The sequence below is a fragment of the Vulpes vulpes genome, chromosome 16 (assembly GCF_048418805.1).
Source record: "Vulpes vulpes isolate BD-2025 chromosome 16, VulVul3, whole genome shotgun sequence".
In the NCBI taxonomy this organism is placed as follows: domain Eukaryota; kingdom Metazoa; phylum Chordata; class Mammalia; order Carnivora; family Canidae; genus Vulpes; species Vulpes vulpes.
Window position 1 is genome coordinate 68,935,244 of NC_132795.1, and position 20,747 is coordinate 68,955,990.

The 20,747-nt window shown below is 37.5% G+C and overlaps 1 long non-coding RNA gene and 1 other non-coding gene across 2 annotated transcripts; both read left to right on the top strand.

The window, feature by feature from the left end:
* Positions 1-2,025: 2,025 nt before the first annotated feature.
* LOC112915420 (U6 spliceosomal RNA) lies at positions 2,026-2,133 on the top strand. The gene has a single exon (XR_003234062.2). It is a non-coding gene; the product is annotated as a U6 spliceosomal RNA (small nuclear RNA).
* An 11,307-nt stretch (positions 2,134-13,440) lies between these two features.
* Positions 13,441-18,675, top strand: LOC140595872 (uncharacterized). The gene is made up of 3 exons (XR_011997812.1): positions 13,441-13,535; positions 14,693-14,781; positions 17,093-18,675. It is a non-coding gene; the product is annotated as an uncharacterized lncRNA (long non-coding RNA).
* Positions 18,676-20,747: the final 2,072 nt, after the last annotated feature.

Genomic DNA, 20,747 nt, shown 5'->3' on the forward strand with positions numbered 1-20,747 from the left:
ACAATACTTGTGACCTATAAATACTTGTGACCAGGCCTAAATTCTCTACTAAATTTCAGGTTCATATTTACTGCTAAGTGGAAAGCAGTGCCTCCTAGATATCTCACAAGTGTTAAAAATAAGACAATAGATCCCAAACAGAGTCGCTTTTGCTAAGCCCCCTGTCACCAAACCAAGACTTAATTTCATTATAGTTTCAGCTCTCCCAGAAATGGAATATTAAACCAGTTGATCAGGAATAATCCCACCAACACTAATTAAGTAATCTACCAGAGAAACCCCTGTCATTCCCCAAATAAAAGTAACTTTGCCATAACCTTGCACATGCTGATATGCCTCTTCATCTTTCTTGTTCCAGCTTCCTTCTGCCCATATAAGTCTTCCTTCGTATACAATTCCTCGGACCTCCTTTCTGTATTCTAGATTAAATGATACGTGATTTCAATTGATTTTTGCTCATATAAACCCTTAAAATATTTCCTATGCCTCAGTTTACCTTTCAACCCAGGTAATATTTTAGAATATTCAATTCTAAAATATTCAATATTTTAGAATAAAATTTATTGATCTGTTTCTCCCACCAGCCCAATGTGACCCTTTCCTCTGGCTCTTATTTCATTAAACGTAAAACCATCAATTTGACTAGTCAAGAAATTTGGGCATTAAACTTGCTCTCTCACTCTCCATTCATCCTCCATGGAATCAAACTCCATGCCCCCTCACTGGGACTCCAAGATGTCACTGAAATTCATCCCCATCTCTCCACCCCTGCTACATCCACCCTTGGTTGTTGAACTATCACCTGTAGCTTAGACACTGCAGTGGCTTCCCTGCCTCCTCTTTCTCCATGTCTTTGATCTACTCTTTATTCTGTGGCCATAGTCACCTCTCCACTCAAACTCTGGGCTGCATCTAACTATTTCACTTCCAAGCCAGTTTGCCCTCCATCACTTCTTGCACAGGCTAATCTACTTCCTCTCCACCTTTGCCTTTTTAACTCCCATGTATTGGTTAGGCTTTGGCTTAGATGTCATTTTCTTTGTAAAACCTCCCTTCACACCAGAATTCTGGAAACTGCCCTTCTAATGGACTCCCATAGTATCCTACTGAATGAAATCTCCTACTCAGTTGTCTGTGTCCAATTCTGAACTTCATAATTTCTGCCTCTTTTGTTCACTGTTGTGGTTCTGAATCTAGCATACAGTACCTGGCATAGACAAAATATTCTAAATAATTATTAAATAAATTCACAAATTCATAAATGCATGGTTTTAGGACTAGTTGAATTCTAAATGGAATAAACTGGGCCTAGGGAGGGAAATCAAATGCTCAGTAAGACAGTGAATGAGGGCAAAATATTCTGTGAATTTTTCTTAATGTCTGTTTTCTATCACATATTCTTTAAAAATGTATTTATAAACTTATGATTTTTACAGGTTTTCAGCAGATTTCTTTAATTCCCATTCTTCACTCCTCCTTGTATCTATGCCGTTAATCAAGTAATTTTACAAAGGTCACTAACTGTGGGCCAGACACATTTCTTACTTCAGCTGTGGTCCACAGGTAGATGTGAAAGTGACACAGTGTTGGTCTGAGTCTCAGACTCAAGAGGCCTTGCATGTTTCTGCTGGTCCTTTTGTGGCTCAGCCAAAACCACGAGAAAAAAATGGCTGTGCCCACCTACTGATTCCATAGGAGACCCATGGAGCAGAACAACCCCAGCCAAGACACTTCAGCTGAATCCAGCCTAGGTCAGCTGACCTCAACTGACCTCTACCCTTGGTTGTTATATAAATGCTTATTGTTTTAAGTTGCTATGTTTTAGGATAGTTTTTTATTACCAAAGTTTTTGTGATGGCAATTACTGCCTGGTATATCTGTCACTCGAATGTTTGGGTATAGCTATTCCAGAGAATGGTTGTGATATGTACTTGATATTGCTCATTAAAAAATAATAGTTTTGGAAAAAATATCTACAGTACCTATATCTAACTAAAGAATTGAATCCAAAATACATAAAGAACTGTGCTTGCTTTGAAAGTACATATACTAAAATTGGAAGAATACAGAGTAGCTTAGCATTTCCCCTGCACAAGGATGAATGCAGATTTGCAAAATGCATAAAGAATTCATAAGAAAAAATACAAACAACCCAATTTAAAATGACCAAAAAAATAAAACCCCACACTTGAACAAATACTTCACAAAAATGTGTGCAAAATAGCCAATAAGCACATGGAAAACTATTCCACATCATTAGCAATCAGGGGATGCAAATTCAAACCACAATGAGATATCATTTCACATACATTAGTGGGGTTCTTATAAGAAAACCTGACAGAACAAATGTTAATGAGTATCAGAAGCAACCAGAAATCTCATCTATTGCTGGCAGGAGTATAGAAATGTCCAACTACCACACTGGAAAACTCCTTTGCAATTTCTCATAAAGTTAAATTTGCCCCATGACCCTGAAATTTCACTTCCAGGTGTCACACCTGTAGAGTAGGATAGAATTTATGCAAAGTAAATATATGTTTACAAAAGGACTTAGAGAAGAATGTTCCTGGTAGCCTTATTCATAATTGCCTCAAACTGGAAATGACCCAAATAACCGTCAACAGGTAAATGAATAAACACACTGTGGTAAAGTCATACAGTGGAATGCTTCTTAGTAAAAAGGAATGAATTACTGACACACACAATTTAGATCAACTTCAAAAACATTATATCAACCCCCCCCACCCCCGACCAAGAAGGCACAAATTTTGTGATGCAATTTGTATGAATTTCAATAAAAGGAAAACAAATCTATGTGTTAGAAACCTATGTTCTGTTCTGTTTTGTTCTGTTTTGTTTTAGTGGAAATAGTGTAGAACTGACTAGAAAGAAGTTTGAGTGTTTTCTGGGGTTTTGGAAATACTTTCTATTTCCTCAGATGGTGGTTAAACAGGTATATACAATTGACAAAACTCTTCAGAATGAACACTTAAAATCTATGTATCATGTGTAAATTATACAGCTACATCCATAAAAGATTGTTCTGGCCAAAGGGGATGGGGAGAATGTATACACAGGTGAGAAAGAGACACATACAGAGAATAGAAGAGAAATAATCAAAACTTATGACTACACTTCAGGAGGGCAGTTGTAGTGTTTTGTGACCATTTGATAAGGGATGATAAGGGATGGTGCTCTCCGTATCCACAATTTAATAACAAAAAGAAATGGTACTTTCTATGGGAGATGTGGTATTTGTGAATGAATGGCTGCTACATATGTTCTGAGGTAGTTGCTCTCCTGAAGACCCATGCTGCAGTAAGAACACTGAAACCACCGAGAGCACAGGAGACTACAAATTTTGCATAGCAAGACATTGCTGTACAAGATATCACAAGGTAAGTAGACACTTGAGGCAGATGTGGTGCTTTCCTGCCTAACAGTGCACACATAGAACTCTCGAGACTTCACGTTTGCTTGAATGGAATGGCTTTCATCTGGGCTCTGCACCTGGTGGAATTTCAGACCGGGGCAGCTGTAGCTACTTACTTGGCACAGGTATTTTTATTCGGTACTGTCTTTGGTGCTAGTGTAGGGAAGGGAGGAAATCTTTGCCCTCTACCCACCTAGGTTCTCCAGCTAGAACCTGAAAACAAACTGACAAAAGACATATGAACAAGAGAAAAACAGAATTTATTAATATGAACAGTATGTATATGGGTGGGAGAAACTCAGTGATGGGCGACTGAAAGGGGTGGTGCTGACGTGGACTTACATGGCATCTTAACAAAGAATGACAAATTTGTAGGTAAGTGACAAGACAAAGGGAAAGAGGTTGTTAGGTTTCTAGGGGCTGTAGACTATGAGAGGGTGACTCTATGGGAGAAACTGATGGAAAAGGAGGGCCCTCTTAGCAAGGTTTGTTTGTGCAGGTCCACTTTGGGGCCAAACTTTCCATCCTCTAAATGGCCATAGAGCTTCCCTGGGAAAAGGGGATTTGGAGCAGTTTTCATTTTCAGAAGCTTCTGCTTTGAGTCAGATGAGAGAAACTCTTAAAAGTCTTCTTAAAAATAAATAAATAAATAAATAAATAAATAAATAAATAAAAGTCTTCTTGTTTCTCATTATACCAAAGCAGCATATTTGGAGGTGGCATAGTCATCCACATTAGCTAGTGAGCTGAGACAAAAGTATTTATATTTAGGGCTGAGTCATTTTTACGAATCTTGGAACCTGGAAATCAACAAACTTCAGTTTCCATCACTATGTTCCATGCCCCAAACCTGAACCCCATTGTATACCATAGTATAATAGTTTTGTTTTAAAATGCCCCAGTCCTTAATGAGAGCTGATAGTACTGCCCTCCAGATGGGTTCACTCTAATCACTCTTCTTTTGTAATTTAGATTTAATACTTTGCATAATACCACTGATGAATTCCTGAGGAAATTGTATATAAGCCATGATCAAATCATGTTCATGCACTGGAAAGACTCACTATTTAACAAATTCACTATTTAGAGGAAAATTAGATAGAACCTCTCTCGGTACAATTGGGCCAGCATCTGTGGTTTCAAGCAGAAGGAATACATTGATTTTCTCAAAAAGGAAACGGATGCTTGGAGAGATAGCTGGGGCTCAGAGCAGTAAAAACTTATGTTCCAAACCAGACCAGGGCCACAGAGCTCTGGAGTGCTGAATGCTAAGAACCACAGCCAAAGTCACAGTGCAGGCACCAGACACTCACACTGCAGCTTCCACCATGATGACTGTGGCTTCAACCAGTGCTCTTGCTCTTGGGTCATTCTCCTAAACATCAGTTCCCCCAGAGGGTCCAAATGTCCAAAGCACTGTCCTCCACCTGCGACCCCCTGCATGGGATTTTATTTTTAAGTAATCTTTATACTCCACATGGGGCTCAAACTCACAACCCCCAGATCAAGAGTCACCTGCTCTAATGACTGATCCAGCCAGGCACCCCTGAAAAGCAATCCTAACATATACCTGCAGAAGAGATTTACAAAGGTGATCTTGGCAGCATTGTTTATAAGGCAGAAGGCAGACAAGAAACCATTTGCATTAAGTGTCGATCAATACAAACCTTGTCAAATAAATTATAGTACCTCTAAACAATAAAACAATGTATAAAAACCTTGTAGTTATGAAAAGATCTCAAAGAATTTCTTAAGTGTTAAAAAAAAACCAAGCTGTAAAACAGGGTGGATGGTATCCACACATTCATTAAAATAAAAATGTTAAAAACAGAAGATTGGATAAAAGGGAGGCATGTGTAACATCTATGCTGTATACATGCATAGAATTTTCTTAAAGGATTCACAAGAACCTGTCAATCAGCTTTTTTTCTGGAAAGGGAATTACAGGTTCGGAGTAGAAAAGAGCACCTTTCAGTGAAAATCCTAGTGAGGGGTGCCTGGGTGGCTCAGTGGGGTAAGCACCCAACTCTTGGTTTAGATCCAGGTCATGATCTCGGGATTGTGGGCCTGAGTCCCATGTCAGGCTCCATGCTCATCATGGAGTGGGCTTGCTCCTCCCCTGGCTCAAGTTCTCTGTCTCAAATAAATAAATATATAAATAAAATCTTTTTAAAAATCCTATTTATTTTTTTAAACATGAATGTATTACTCTTGCATTAAGGTAAAAAAAAAAAAAAGGAATTTTCCATTGCATATGTTTGTAAGCTGAATATCCAACATTTTTCACTGTAGGAACACCTGCAGTAAACCCCTTAGAGAATAGTTTAATTCTTTACACAAACATAGATTATTACAAAATTATTAGATTAATACAAAATTCATAATAACTATAAGCCCTTTATATGAGGCATACAAATTAAACTTTACAATATACATGATGTTTACTGGCGGGAAGCTTCACCTTAGAAACTTGAAAACTAGGGATCAGAGACATCTGATCTTGAGACATCAGAACCAGCCAAAGTGGGTCAGGAATTATCACCGGCTTTGCAGATTCCTGACCAGACTGCAAATCCCCTTTTTGTCTCAGCTACTACTGATCTGTGAGATCAACTATATTTTCTACCTAAGATTCAATACAAACTTAATTAAAATACATTGTGTTGTTTTTCTCACTATTGATTAACTGATACCCATGTAGCTTTGTAGAGAAACTTGGCACTCATCAACTTGGCTCGTTCCATTGGCCAATTTCTTAAGAGATTAATAAACATCAAGAAATTTTATATTTACAATCTATAGTGAATTCAATAAAATTCTTGAATGTCAAATCAGAGATTCATTTTGAATTCTAAGGTGTTGGAAGTAAATTTCATTATTAGAGATGCAAAATTTTAAAAGTCATATTTTTAAAATTATCTTTAAGAGTATAGAATTGGAAAAAAAAAAAGATAGAGGTGAATGTGAAAAAAGGGAAAGTAAGTCCCCCATCTTGATTGTGTGAGAAGATGCAATATTCAATTATTTCAAACTAAAATTAATCGGAGAAGTTATCAAGCAAATAAAGTAGATCTATATACTCTTCCTGATATCAACAACTAACCATGGTAAGGGGCAATTCATTTAGAAAAAAGGGAAATCCAATGGTTTGATGACAGCATTTTCTTTCCAAGCATCTAAATTTTATTTTAGAATTGGTACTAAATAGTTTAATAGTATTTAGAAATATTTTTGAGCTTTATTTTAATAAACTAACTATCATATAGCTATTTAATAAACTAACTATCATATAGCTATTTTAACTATCATATAGCCAGATCTAAAATCATCAAAGACACTTAAAAATGTGTACAGTGCTAATTTGCCAAGTGCCTTTTGGTCACTAATTGGTGCTTTAAAATGCATTTGGAATATTTTACTAGGTTTTCACATTCCGTAGGAATGATTTAGAAGTTCTATTTTAAGATAATTAATCTATGTTAGTGTCCAATAATTTTATATGGCACCAAAACCAGAAAAAATAAACAAGTAAAACCACTGATATTCCACAAATTGTCTATAGGTGAGTAGTAATGACTTGCCAATACAGTAGATTTACATGCATTTTTCTTAAAATATTTTATTTATTTATTCATGAGAGAGAGGGAAAGAGAAAGAGAGAGAGAGAGAGAGAGAGAGAGAGAGGTGGAGACACAGGCAGAGGGAGAAGCAGGCTCCATGCAGGAGCCCGATGTGGGCCTGGATCCCGGGACTCCAGGACCACACTCTAGGCCAAAGGCAGGCGCTAAACCGCTGAGCCACCCAGGGACCCCCCTTTATGTGCATTGTTTAGTAAGACCTCTTTAAGTTCTTAATGACCCCAGGAAGTGCTTTCCCATCAAATGTTTTAATTTTTAAGTTTCAGTGATTATTTTTCCCCTAGATACTCGAGAGATCTCAACTGTAGCACTGATCTGCCCATGGCTGGTGCCTGAATGCTGTCACACATTTTGATCAGTATTATCAACCTGCGCAGATGTAGGGATTTGCAATTCTATGTGAGGCCTTCACCCTAAGTTGCCAAATTTTGCAAATAAATATACTGGGTGCTGAGTTAAATTTGAATCAGAGACAAACAATGAGTAATTGTTTAGTGGGAGTCTATCTGGCTTGTTTATCTGAAATTCAGATGAAACTGGGCACCCCATCCGGAGGAGTTTTTTGTTTTTTTTTTTAAGGCAAAGTCCTATGAAACTTTGTATTAAGATAATGTTGAGGACATTGCTTGTTATATCATCTAGTTTCTTTTTCACAAATAGACTTTCACTTTCAGAAGTGTTTTTGTTTTGTTGGGTTTTGTTTTTGTTTTTGTTTTTGTTTTCTGGTCTAAATACTAGGAAGACTTGGTTGTCTTCGGTGAAATTTATTTGTTTTTATCTTTAAGAGTCTGTACAGGAGCACTTGACCAGGCTACTTTATTCACTGTGGCTGCTAGCAGGTTAGAGTCACATCTGTGGCCCATACTGTGTTTATGCACATTTTTAGCCTCTTTTCTGGCTCTGTTTTCTGGCTTTATCTTTATTTTCCTTTATTCTGTTGGTTCTGCTCTATTATTATTATTATCTTCTTGGGGTTTGTATCATTTTTAGCACTCTTTAAAAGTCTTGGGGACAGGGTGTGTGAAGAAAAATAAATAGTTAACCTGCAGTCTTACAAAAATAGTTTGGTAATTTGATAAGGAAATTATTTGTTTTGGATTCCATCTAAAACGGTTTTGTGGCTAAAGGTCTATTTATTGCTATTAGGAGGTGTGCAGTGTAGGCCCACTGTGAAGGTGGTCCTGTTGGTGAAGCCCCTCAAATGTCAATGGAGTGAGGAACCAGGGTGTTTTTGTCCTTCATTCAGGGAAGAAAATATTCTAATTCCTCACCTGGCTGTTGTATCCTCTTTCCTTTCTTACCATCTCTAAAATGATCATTTTGTTCAAAGAATATTTGTGTTAATATTATATTTCTATTCAAATAAACATCCTATCTCCTGCTCTTTCTTTAACCTGTAAGTTATCAGTATGCAGATAAACAATTTTATACCTCGTTGGTAGGGGGGAAATAGGGCCATTGTCCATATGGGATGCTTTCTGTGTAGCCTCATAAGAGAGCTGAGTTAATTAGGCAGAAAGTTAATTGATTCAGTCAGTGCAAAGGTTGAAACTGAACCCCGAGTCTCCAAGTTAACTGTTAGCTGGCTGACCCCCGATAGCATAAGTGTTTATGATCTGATGACAGTATTCCCGTTTGTACTGGCTTCATAGGATGAATTTTCTTTTTTTTTTTTTTTTAAGATTTACTTATTTATTTGAGAGAGAGAGAAGGCAAGGAGGAGAGGTGTAGGGAGAGAGAATCTTAAGCAGACTCCATGCTAAGTGTGGAGACTGACGTGGAGCTGGATCTCGTTACCCCAATTATGACCTGAGCTGAAACCAAGAGTTGGACACTCAACAGACTGCACCACCCAGGTGGCCCTAGGATAGAGTTTTCTTGCCTTTAATTTCTTAAGTAGTTATCACCTTGACTGTGGCATCAAGAGCTGTCTCTTTCATTTCTTCTTCCCTCTGAGTTTACACCAAGCATGTGTCAGTACATAAACAATAAGAATAAATATAAACTAAAAGGAGTTAAAAAAAAAAACAAAACTAAAGTATTGTGACTATGTCTTCCAAAATGCAGTGTGGGTTTTTTAATTGCCTTGATTAGAATGCTGCGGTGACTCATGAAAAATCAATCCCTAGTACAAAACGTTTAAATCTTTGACTGTTGAAAACCCTGTAAAGTCATTTACAAGGGTGAGTTTAAGCTTGTGCCTCTCCGTGGTCATGGAGGGAAAAGATTCAGACAAGTTAACAAAAAAGCTGGGCCAGCTTACTTACGGAAACAGACCAACAGTGATGTTCTGCTTCCCGTGTTCTCTAAGCTCCTTTGATATTATTTCCTCCTCAGTTTTGTCCAAGACTGGGACTGGCTCACATTTCAACCTCAACTTGACTATTGTTAGTTACAAGGACTCCTATCTGGAATTCCTCACTGCACTTTCTGGTTTCATCAAGAGAGGTCACTGTGGCACTGCTACTAATAACAGCCTGGCCAGCTATTGGAACAATGGAAAAATGCAGTCAACAACCATGTCGTGGATGGTGTCAGGCACTACCGCCAGGCAGTAAGAACAAAGAGGTGCATAAAGGAGTCAGTCTGGTTTCACTGGAATGTAGAGGCGTAGGAATAGAGGATGCCAGGAAATATGCTAGAACAGTGACCATGTGCCAGAACATCAATGGCCAAACCATTGATGTCCTATTTACATCTGGCAAGTGTTGCCTTTAACGGTGTTATATAAAGTCTTCAACCCGAAGAACTATTTTTTTAAAAAGATTTGATTAATTTGCATCATATTTATTCTGTATTTCAAAATACCTTGTAGGCATGTCTTCAAACAAACAAGTAAACAACAAAAAATCCTCATGAATCTCTTTTTTTTTGTTTGTTTTTGAGAAATAAACTCACATGTATTATTACCTTTTAGAAACAGAAGTCGCTACAGCAATAATGGATAGAAACTCTATCCATTACTTTCCTCTAGAGCAGCAAGGTTGAGGCTCCTGGTTGAGACTCTTTTAAGAATCCCCATGGCTGGGCTTCATCTCAGGCCGATTCCATCAGAACCTTCGGCAGGGGGGCAACATCAGTGTCTATTAAAGCTCCAGGAGACTCCAGGGTGCAGGCCACGAATGAGAGCCAGTGCCCTAGGATGTCCTCAGCCCCGGTCATCAAATTGGGTTCATGCTTAACACTGAAAATGAGATTTTTTAATAAATGTGTTGTTAGGATTTTTTAAATCTTTTTCATGGGAACTGCTTGACAAATGAAGGGTCATTTGGTTCTAAAATTTTGAAAAATTGCACAAACTGAATGTAGGGCTGTTGCCACAATTAGTTTTAAGGAAATGATGGAGTTGTGAGCGGGTACCCTTTTGAAGGCTGCCAGCAATTATTGTGGGTCATGTGAAATGAGTTTTATGTCAATATAGTAGAAGCTGTTTTGTGTAGTTAAGTACTTTTGCCTGGTTAAATAAGCAAACAAAGGTGGAATCGGGAAAGGAGCAGAGTCTGATTTGCTTTGTGCTCGCCAGATAAGTGGCCTCCCTTTCTCTTAGTTTGGTTTAGAATAGAAACAGTCTCTCCATCTCTGCCCCTGGTTTGTAATTAACAGAAGCTGATTGTTAAAGAGATCTAGGTACATGACTTGATTTTTAGGACTTCTCTCTTAATCCGTGACTATTCTTTTCATTGAAGTGAGCTCTGAGCTATGTAAACGCTTACTGCATGATGAGAATTGGTATTATTAAAAAGATTGTTTTAAACATTTAGTTTATTGAAATCTGTAGTGATTATTTTTAATACATAAAAATTGCTAAAATATTTTTTCCATACCAGACACAGTACGCAAGGAGTAGGAGGAAATAAAAATGTCTGAGTAAAGTGAAAATTGTTCAACTCCATTTCTAGTGAAAGATCTCAAACAAAAGCAATAATTAAATTCATTTCCTCTATTAAATTATTTTTAAAATTGTAGCATGTAGTACAGGTGAAAATATGGATGGGACTGGTATATTTGTCCATTGCTGGAGACCACATAATGTGGCAAAAAAATGTTTGAAAAATAATTTGACAATGCTGACAACAGCTTTGAAAAATTCATACTCTGAGTAATATGAATCAATATAATACACAATGTTCTTAGTATTATAGTTAAATACTATGAAAGAATAATAAACTTTATAACATATGTGATGTTCACTGACAGGAAACTCGACCTTACAAACTTGAAAACTGGGAAGCAGGGAAATTAAATCACTGAGACATCAGAACCGGCCCAAATTATAGAACCACTTTTAAATATATAAATATAATAACATATAATATATGATATATGAAATATATAAAATAATATAAATATATATAATAACATCATTTTTTAAATCCACAAAAAGTAATACCTTTTCTGGCAACAAATTGTAACTACACATGCTGTGGTGAACATTGTGTAATATATACGATTGTCAAGTCACTATGTTATGAACTCAAAGGAGAAGAAAGTAATACTTTTTCTTTTTGTCAAAGATTTGTCTATTTATTTGAAAGAGAAAGAGTGTGTGTGCATGCAAGTGGGGGAGAGCAGAGAGAGAGAATCTCAAGCAGACTCCGGCTAAGTGAGGATTCCCACAGGGAACTCAATCCCACGAGCTCTGAGACCATGACCTGAGCTGAAACCAAGAGTCAGTCACTTAACTGACTGAACCACCCAGGTGTCCCAAAAAGTAATACTTCTTAAAATTAAGATTAAGGAAATAGAGCAAGAATGTATGTTTATTTAAATATCCACAAATGAAAATATTTGGCAAGTAATTGAATCTAAATGCTTAACAATACATTATATAAGACATTATATCTACATATAACATATTGAGATGTGTTGATATGTTTAAGTCATTACTTTTATGACTTAAAAATTAACTGTGAAGCAACATAGCAGAAGCTCATGCCATACATGTGATCAAGAATGAGTCCACACAAAGCTCAAGGAACAAAGATAAGTTACTTAAGACCTGGGTAAGGGTGAGAAAAAGTCAAGCAGCATTCAAGCTTTGCTATAATAGAAGGGACAATTATTACAGGACTTGAGTTGCAGAGACAATAGTTTATTTGGGGGGGGATTAATAAGGCTCTAGAATGAAGGAGGGGGCATCTAAAATGAAATCTGAGAGGATATCAGCAGGCAGATATTTGTGTAAAGTTTCTTAACTAGCTATGGATAGAACACTGGTCAATCAAAGGGGAGAAATCCATGAGTGCAGAAGGCATGTTGGGGAAGTGTGAATAAACCACTTTCTTGAGGGAAAAAAAAGTTCATACCATCTTATTCAGTGATTCTTCATGAATTCTATCTACCAGTATTTATTGAATGGTTACTTGGAACTTAATACTTGCCAGTATTCTGGTTAAAATGGTGAAAGAGATAGTCCCTGCATTCATGGGGTTCATATTCCACAGCGTGAGACAGGAAAGACTTGCTGGATTAACAAAAGTGCTATGAACTTACACTGGGTACACTAATATTGGGTGACTCTGCTTCCAAATATTTATTATTACATTTAATGATGATAATAAACTTATGAAGTAGAAATTCTGTCAGGCTTCTTTAAATTAGTCTGGTGGAGTTACAATCCAGATATCAACACCCAAATTAAAATTATATCCTGTAAGTAAATTTCCAACAGAGGAATATAGACCAGCAGGAGGAGGGGATTATAGTTTCTTTGAAGATGCATATAAACCAAGAGTGTATCATTCATGAGATTTTGTGCCCTTCTCATCACTGTCCTTTAGGATTTTATCTGGACCTTTAGACTTAGTATAAAGTCTTGCCATCCTTATTTCAGAAATTCATTCCAAGGCCCCTGGGTGGCTCAGTTGGTTAAGCATCTGCCTTTGGCTCAAGTCATGATCCCAGGGTCCTGGGTTGGAGCCCTGTGTCAGGCTCCCTGTGCCCCTCCCCCTTGCTTGTGTGCTCTCGCTCTTGCTCTTGCTCTCTCTCTCAAATAAATAAAATATTTTAAAAATTCATTTCATTTAATGAAGAACTGTTCACCCGGTACCTCTGATATGTTGAACGTGCTATTAAGCCCTGGAGACACAGTCAAATAAATCCTGCTCTCTGTCATCAGAGACCATGGAATCTAGTGGAGGAGGCCAAAGACTGAGTGATCAATGCTGATAGTAATGCACTCCAAAACCAAATCAAAGAATCAGGGCTAGCTTCCTGAGAGAAGTGTTATTTGAGCAGGGTTTTGAGGTGTGAGTAAGAATTAAGCAGGTTAGAAGAAAGTATGGCATGATAGAAAACATTCAAAAAGGAAGGGCACAGTGATAATAAAGATCTTATCTATTAAGCTCTTGTACTGGATATCATACATTTTACATGCACTATTTAATATTAACCTTATGAAGTAGGTAGTACTACTGTTACCATTGTCTCTACGTTAAAGATGAAGAAACTGCAGTACAAAGCTGGTAAGTGTGACCCTAGATTCCGATTTTTATCTCTAAAGACTAACTAGACTATTCTATATGTCATGGTGTTGAGGCCCTTTCTCCAACTACTGGATTCTGTTGGCTTAGCTATGCTTAGTTATTTTCTGTTCATTGATATATCTCCCAACTATACTGGACATTCCAGAGAGCTGGATGCCATGTTTCTTGTTATACTATGTGCATTACTTTACAGGTGTCCTGAGGTTTCATTGGACCTGTTGACTGAAGAAGAAGTGCCTGGCTTCAGCAAACCAGTGACTTTTTTTAAAAAGTAGAGGAAAAAGAAATCCCTTTGGGAGAGATTGCACTGGTCTCTTCCAAATGTTAGAGATCTGTCTGAACACTGTTAATTTTTTTAATTATTTCTTAATATTTCCAACACGCATCAATATCTCAAGACTGCTCTTTAAATATTTTATGTGATTTATTTGCTAATAATGAGTTGTCTGCATTTAATCCATAACTTGTTGGGTAATATATTTCTTTTATCTTGCAAAATGATCTCTTCCAAGCTGTGATAGGTCTTTTTCATTAGGAAGTAAGGCTGCATTGGTTTGCTCTTATGTACATGTTTTCCGCTGACTCTGAACTGAGAGACTAGCACTCCATGATTTCTATGGTGCCAACTGGTTCTCAGACTATAGCCCTCCTGGGGAATTTTTGACTTCCCAGATATACAGACTGTAATTATTTCTTCTGCCTCCCATGAAACCTTCTGTGCTGTTTTAATGTCTGCAGCTTAGAAATCAGATCTGCTATGTTTTTCTTAAAGTGTAGTAACCAGATCTGCATGACATGCTTCTAAGGTGATCATTTCCTCAAGGAGAGATAGCTTAGCCTGGAGAAATGAAGCCAGAGGAAGTGAGCATTTGTTTGCCATGTGACCACTCCCCCAAAGGGCCAAGTCACAATCAGGGACTCAATGTATGGTGCCCTAGGGCTTAGCTTCCCAGAGAAGGGAGGAGGACTACAGGCAAAGGGGACAAAGAAGGACAAAGGGAGCTGGGCCCAGGCACAGCCAAGAAAGAGAGAGAGCAGTCAAATCTAATCAGAGTTAGCTATGTAGTCCTGCCAGTTAAATGAATCCCTGTGATTTTTCCCCAGTTCAACTTTGTTGCCTATTTCTCAAAATGCAGATTATTGGGCCCCAGCACAGACCTGTTGGATTATCTGGGGGAGAAGAGAGCGAGTGTGCAGAAATCTGTGCTTTGAACAAATTCCCCAGGTAATTATCATGCACAATAAAGATTGAGAATCATTAAGACAAAATGTTGGTACAACGTTTTACAGGTGATTGCCCTTGCTCTTAAGAAAACATTTGGAATGTGCAAATGTCCAGAAAATAACCTTTTTAACCTTTCTACCTGTCCAAGTGCTTCTATCAAAAGACTTCCCTGAGAAGAAAAGGCAATGTAAAATTGCACGGCAAAAGCAAGATGGCACATTTTTGCATTCCTTTCAACTAAGCTTAAAATAGACTCCTAAGTGCTTTCTAGTTTTTGCTTCAATAGATTGCTTAAAGTGGTTGCTTTAAGTCAGTTCAAGTTCAGCTATCTACTAGTTCAGACCAATTTTTCTTCTGGAAAAATGGAGTCGCATACAGATCTGAATGTATCATGTTTTCTTTTAAGAAAGCCTCCCTTCTTATGTGAGTGAGAGGGAATTCCTAAAAACCCTTTCCAACTACTTTGATGTCAGAAACTCATTTTCCTTTAATGAGGCTCAGAAGTCAGGGCTCTGAGAGATCTAACACAGCAAAATGTAAGGTGCTTATTCTGAACTTGCCTAAGGAGGCATTTTGGTAAAGGAAGGGGGCACAGGGTGAGGTCTGGAAGGGAGGGGTGTTCTGAGCAACAAGGAGATGGATCCTTTAGAAGACCTTGACCCCCGACATCACTTCCCATGACCAGCCCCACCCTGTTACCACTTATTTCCCTCGAGAGTAGGGAACAGCCATTTGGAGACAATGGCTGGTGCTCCCAGAAACATGGCTATTTGGAGCTAAAGGACCCACTCACTCAAACCTGGCCCCTTGTCTCAAAGGAACAGAGGAAAGATTGTTTCGGTTTAGTCAGATAGTAGATCAACCCAGGGAAAACTGATTAGTCCCTAAAAGCCTTTCAGCCAGACTATATTTGCTATACAGAAAAAGAAAGACATTCTATTTTAGCTACTCTGTACCTCCTCCCGGAGCTGCCTTAATTAAGGGTCACTCCAGGATTTTCAGAGTTTTCTTTGGTGGCTTCAGAAGGGAAAGATAGGAGGTGGCTTTGAACAAACAGGAACCTCACCCATAAAGCCAATCTCAAATTTCAACCTCAGTTCTTTTGCCAGCTAAAGCATCCACATAGAGAAGGGAGCTGGCCATCGTGCCAGGGAATTCACCCTTAGGGAAAGACAAAACCCCAACAAGCAAGGACTAACAAAAGATTATCTCAGAAACAACCCTTCACACTGACTTTCAGAGTGAAACACACTCTAGGTCTTAATTCCTTATCATTGAAGATAATAAGACCAAATATTGGGACTTGGATCCCTATGGTGGAAGGGTACAGCATGTACTTCAGTCTAAGATTTGATGTTCTCCAAATTAAAGTCAGAGGTCAGGTGAAGTCTCTTGAATACTTGCATACTGATGACTCCCAAAGTCACTGCTGTTCTCTTAGTTTACAGCCTGGCTGTGCTTACCCATCTGGTAACTCTCCATGATCCTCACGTGTCACCTAGTGATTCTGTCCCTAGCTCCCATGCCGCCATGCCCAAGTCTGAAGGCATTTTCTAGGAGGATTTGAAGAAATGCCAAATGGAAAGTCAAACACGCAGAAAGCTTAGCAAGAGATTAACTCACAATAGATATATGTGTATTGGTGCCCTACAGGGCAGTGTTGTGCATGGAAAAGCTATTCAGAGGTTTCCTTTGGTTTTAAAAAGGTAATACAGGTATCCCTTGATTTTTGAAAGGTCATATTACCTCACTTTGCCTTTACAAAAGACCTACAGTAGTACTTGATTTCCTTAACCAAAAGAAATCCAGAAAGGACTTTTCCTTTTACAAAAGAAGGGAAAATAGCATTCATTGTTGGTTTTGCAGGAGCCACTATAGAGGCAGTTTGCACCGCCCCCCTCCCTGAGCTACACTCAGCATTTCACCATCATACCGCCTGAGCTCTGACCAGTGTCAGTGAGCATCTGGGCTTTATCTCAATTTGTTCTGTGCATCTGTTAGTAAGATGTGTGCTAAGGTATCAGAAGAAGCCTAAGAGAGGTGATTTTTGCGGTTGGGAATGCTCAAAACTTTTTCCATATAAATGAATAGTAACTGTTTCTTCGCTTTATGCCATTTTATGCCAGTTTAGGAAAGATTTCATGGGAGTACTACTTTTGGGTAGCAGAAGAAATCTATAATAAATTTACTAAAATTACAAATGTAAAATTCAGATACTCAGCTATTTCTCTAAACTTTTAAGGTCAGTCCACATTTGACAAATCAAACTTTAAAAAAAATTTTTTTTTAAATTTTTATTTTATTATGATAGTCACAGAGAGAGACAGAGGCAGAGACATAGGCAGAGGGAGAAGCAGGCTCCATGCACCGGGAGCCCGACGTGGGATTCGATCCCCGGTTTCCAGGATCGCACCCTGGGCCAAAGGCAGGTGCCAAACCACTGCGCCACCCAGGGATCCCGACAAATCAAACTTATTATAATTTTACTTCCATTGCCTTTTGTAATCTTACTAAGATGGCTACTTAAAAATCATGGTACTATTTCAATCATTTAAATATTCATTGTATACTGAATTTATAAGGCTAATCTGTTGTCTCATTCAGTTGAAAATCTGAAACAATACAAATACATAAAGTATCAATCATGAACAGATTTCTTAATTCCAAGATACCAGTGCCAAATATTAGATCTAATGAATATTTTCTATATTAAGTTTAAAGTCTTCTCATCATTGAAAGATAGGTATCCATTAAGGAGAGAATTATGGCATTTCACACGATTTGAAAATTATTTTCCTATACAATTTTCAGCAGTAACTTCTCACCTTGGTAAGCTTTTTTTTTTTTTTTAAAGATTTTATTTCTTTATTTGAGAGAGATCATGAGTGAGGAGGGGAGGGGTAGAGGTAGAGGGAGAGGATCAGATTCCTCTCTGAGCAGAAAGCTGGATGAGGGGCTTGATCCCAGAACCCTGGGATCATGACCTAAGCTGAAGGCAGACACGTAACAAACTGCACCACCCAAGTGCCCCTCAACTTGGTGAGCTTCTTAATGACGAGGGATTTCAGGCAGGACATGACTGATACTTGTCTCTGACTCTAAGCATTGTTATACCTGATTGTATGTGTGGTGGCTGGATTAATACTAGTCAGAAGGAAGCATTCAGATAATCTCAGAGATAGAATTAATTACACAAGGACTAAATATTTGGGAAAGAACCACCCAGATGTTGCACCATAATGCAGAAGGCTCATTAGATTGTATGCTTCTTTGGCTCTTAAGATATATAATATTTTCTCATTGGACTCTGAAGATCTATGGACCTGATGAAATGCTCCATTCTTTTTTCAAATACTCCTCTCTCTTACTGATATTAAATGATACCTGCTTGAATATTGACTCGCCTCTTGTGATTTTGAATACTTGATCATAATTTTCATAGTCATTCTGTTAACACTGAGATCTACTTTAGAATGATGTTGAGAGGCTTCCTGGAGAGCTGTTTGATGCTGATTCATAAGAACATATGTGGATCATAAAGGCAGTTCCTCTGGTGAGGGCTGACTAACTTTTCCATGCATCTTAACTGGTCATTTCTACCCTCATTTCCTGCCCCTCACAATCCTTGTTCTGGCTAGAAATAATTGCAGGTAATAATTAAGATCATATAGTAATGGAGCTCAAAACACTGAAGAGCCCATTGTCTGGTTTCATGGGGAAGATGTGCTCTATTCTGAAAAGCCAGGTAGATAATAGGAAGTGTCCACTGGGAGCTAAAATTTACTGCTCATATAATCAGAAAAGTAGAGTTTAGGAGATGTCTACAGATAAGGTAGAAGTTGATAGTCAGATGTAAGTACAGTGTGAAATGGAAGGAAACACTAAGCACTAACCAACCAATCAACTGACCAAAATTCGAGCCAAAAAAAAAAAAAAGTAAAACACTAGTGAGCTTCATCTCAAATAACTGAATTACCTGAGTTCCAATCTTTATTCCCCATTTACTAACTGTGCAACCTTAAGCAGGTAACTGCCCTGATCCTTCACTCATTTATTTGTTAAATGGAAACAAAACCTACCTCTCTGACAGAGATGTGTTGCGCAATAGGAAGACTTGACCCATGCTTAGAGCACCAGGAGAGTGTTTAAAAAAACAAAAGATTTGCTTTGTTAATGTGACATTTGATACTTCAAAAGAAAAATGATCGATGTGTTATTAAGAAATCATAATTCTGTTGCATTTCCTTATATACATTTTGTAATTAGCATTATTTTTGAATCATTAGCTTGTGTTCACTAGAATTTTTTTTAGTCCAAGAGGCCATTAAAGGCTCAGTTCCTACAGTTATTATGATAATTATATATGTGTGAAAATTAAAAGTTTGATAAATGTAATAGGTGGCTGATAATTTTTATGTCAAAGGGACAAAAAGTTAAAGTAAAATAAGAGTTTCATGGTTGTTTTACTTCCTCTACCTGCTAGGGAACGTTTTGTCTTTGACTAGTGACATTCAGGCCTCCTTCAGCTATACCAGCCTTATCCAATTGAATCCTAGAGAGGAAAACTTTAAAAGGGGGAAAAAATTATTTGTTGCAGAAAAGAAAGACTAGATGTGGAAAGAGAAAAAGTATGAAAAAAGAATCTAGATCTTGCATGGTGACTGGGTTTGAAACCTTTTGGAAGCCTTGAATAAAAGGATGACTTCAGATACCAGCACACTAAGACAGGTCCTCAAAGTAAGAGAGTTATGAAATTAATTTTTAAAGTGATTTCAGGCATTTGGCTTAGAATGTTCTTTATATCAGGCCTTTTCACAAGAGAAAAGTAAAAAACTAAATTGTTTTTCAGTAATTTGTTTAATTGACAGACTGATGTATCTTTCACCCCAAGTCTCCAGTGGAATGAGCTTGAAGTCAGAAGAAGCCATTTTGGCTCTGTGCCAGTTATATTATTATCATCATTATCATTATTTAATTCTGACTACATAGAGAAAAGTAAAGGGTATCATGGAATCCATGTAGGCAAAGAAAGTGAGCTCAGGCAATGAAGAACAAGGGCATCCAAATGAAAAACATGTAAAACATGGTATAAACCAGTTCAACAAACATGTGCTGAGCATCTGCTTTGTTCCAGACATGGTGATAGAGCTTGCAAAGTTCAGAAACAAAGATTTCTCTCTCTCTCTCTCTCTCTTTAAAATGACTTATTTGTTTATTTGAGAGAGAGAGAGAGAGCAGGGAGAGGCGCAGAGATAGAGGGAGATAGAGAAAAGCAGACTCCCCACCAGAGTTGAGCCTTATGTGGACCTCCATGCAGGCTTGATCTCATGACCCTGTGATCATGATCTGAGCTGAAATCAAGAGTCTGAAGGTAAACCAAGTGAGCCAACCAGGAGCCCCATAAAAGTCTCTTTTAAGAGGATCACAGTCTTATGGAGGAAATATTCAAATATCCTGGACATCCTAGATAGGAAAAGTTATAATACAGAGAAAGCATAGCAAAGATAAACTGTTATATACAGATTGGAATGATTAATTGTGAATAGAATTGAGACTAAATTCATGAAAGAAATAGAATAGTTCAACTGAACCTTGAGGTGGAGATTGGATTTAGATTGGCGTTTCTGAGAGAAAAGGGGAAGTTCATGACTTCATTTTGAAGTAGAATATGCTCTTCATATTCTGCTATATATAAGATAAAATTATGTATATATATCATATATAATATGTCTTAGTGAACACAGATATAAAAATCCTAAGTAAAATATTAGCAATAAAAATTCATCAACATTTTAAAAGATAATTTGTTACAATAAGGTTGATTTACTAGCAGCATACATACTTGGTTTAATATTAGGAAATCAATTAATGTAATTCACCACATTAAAAAGAAGAGAAAAACTCCATTAAAAAGTTGATAAAATGTGAAAATTAATCATAATAAAATTTTCTCATCAATATAACAA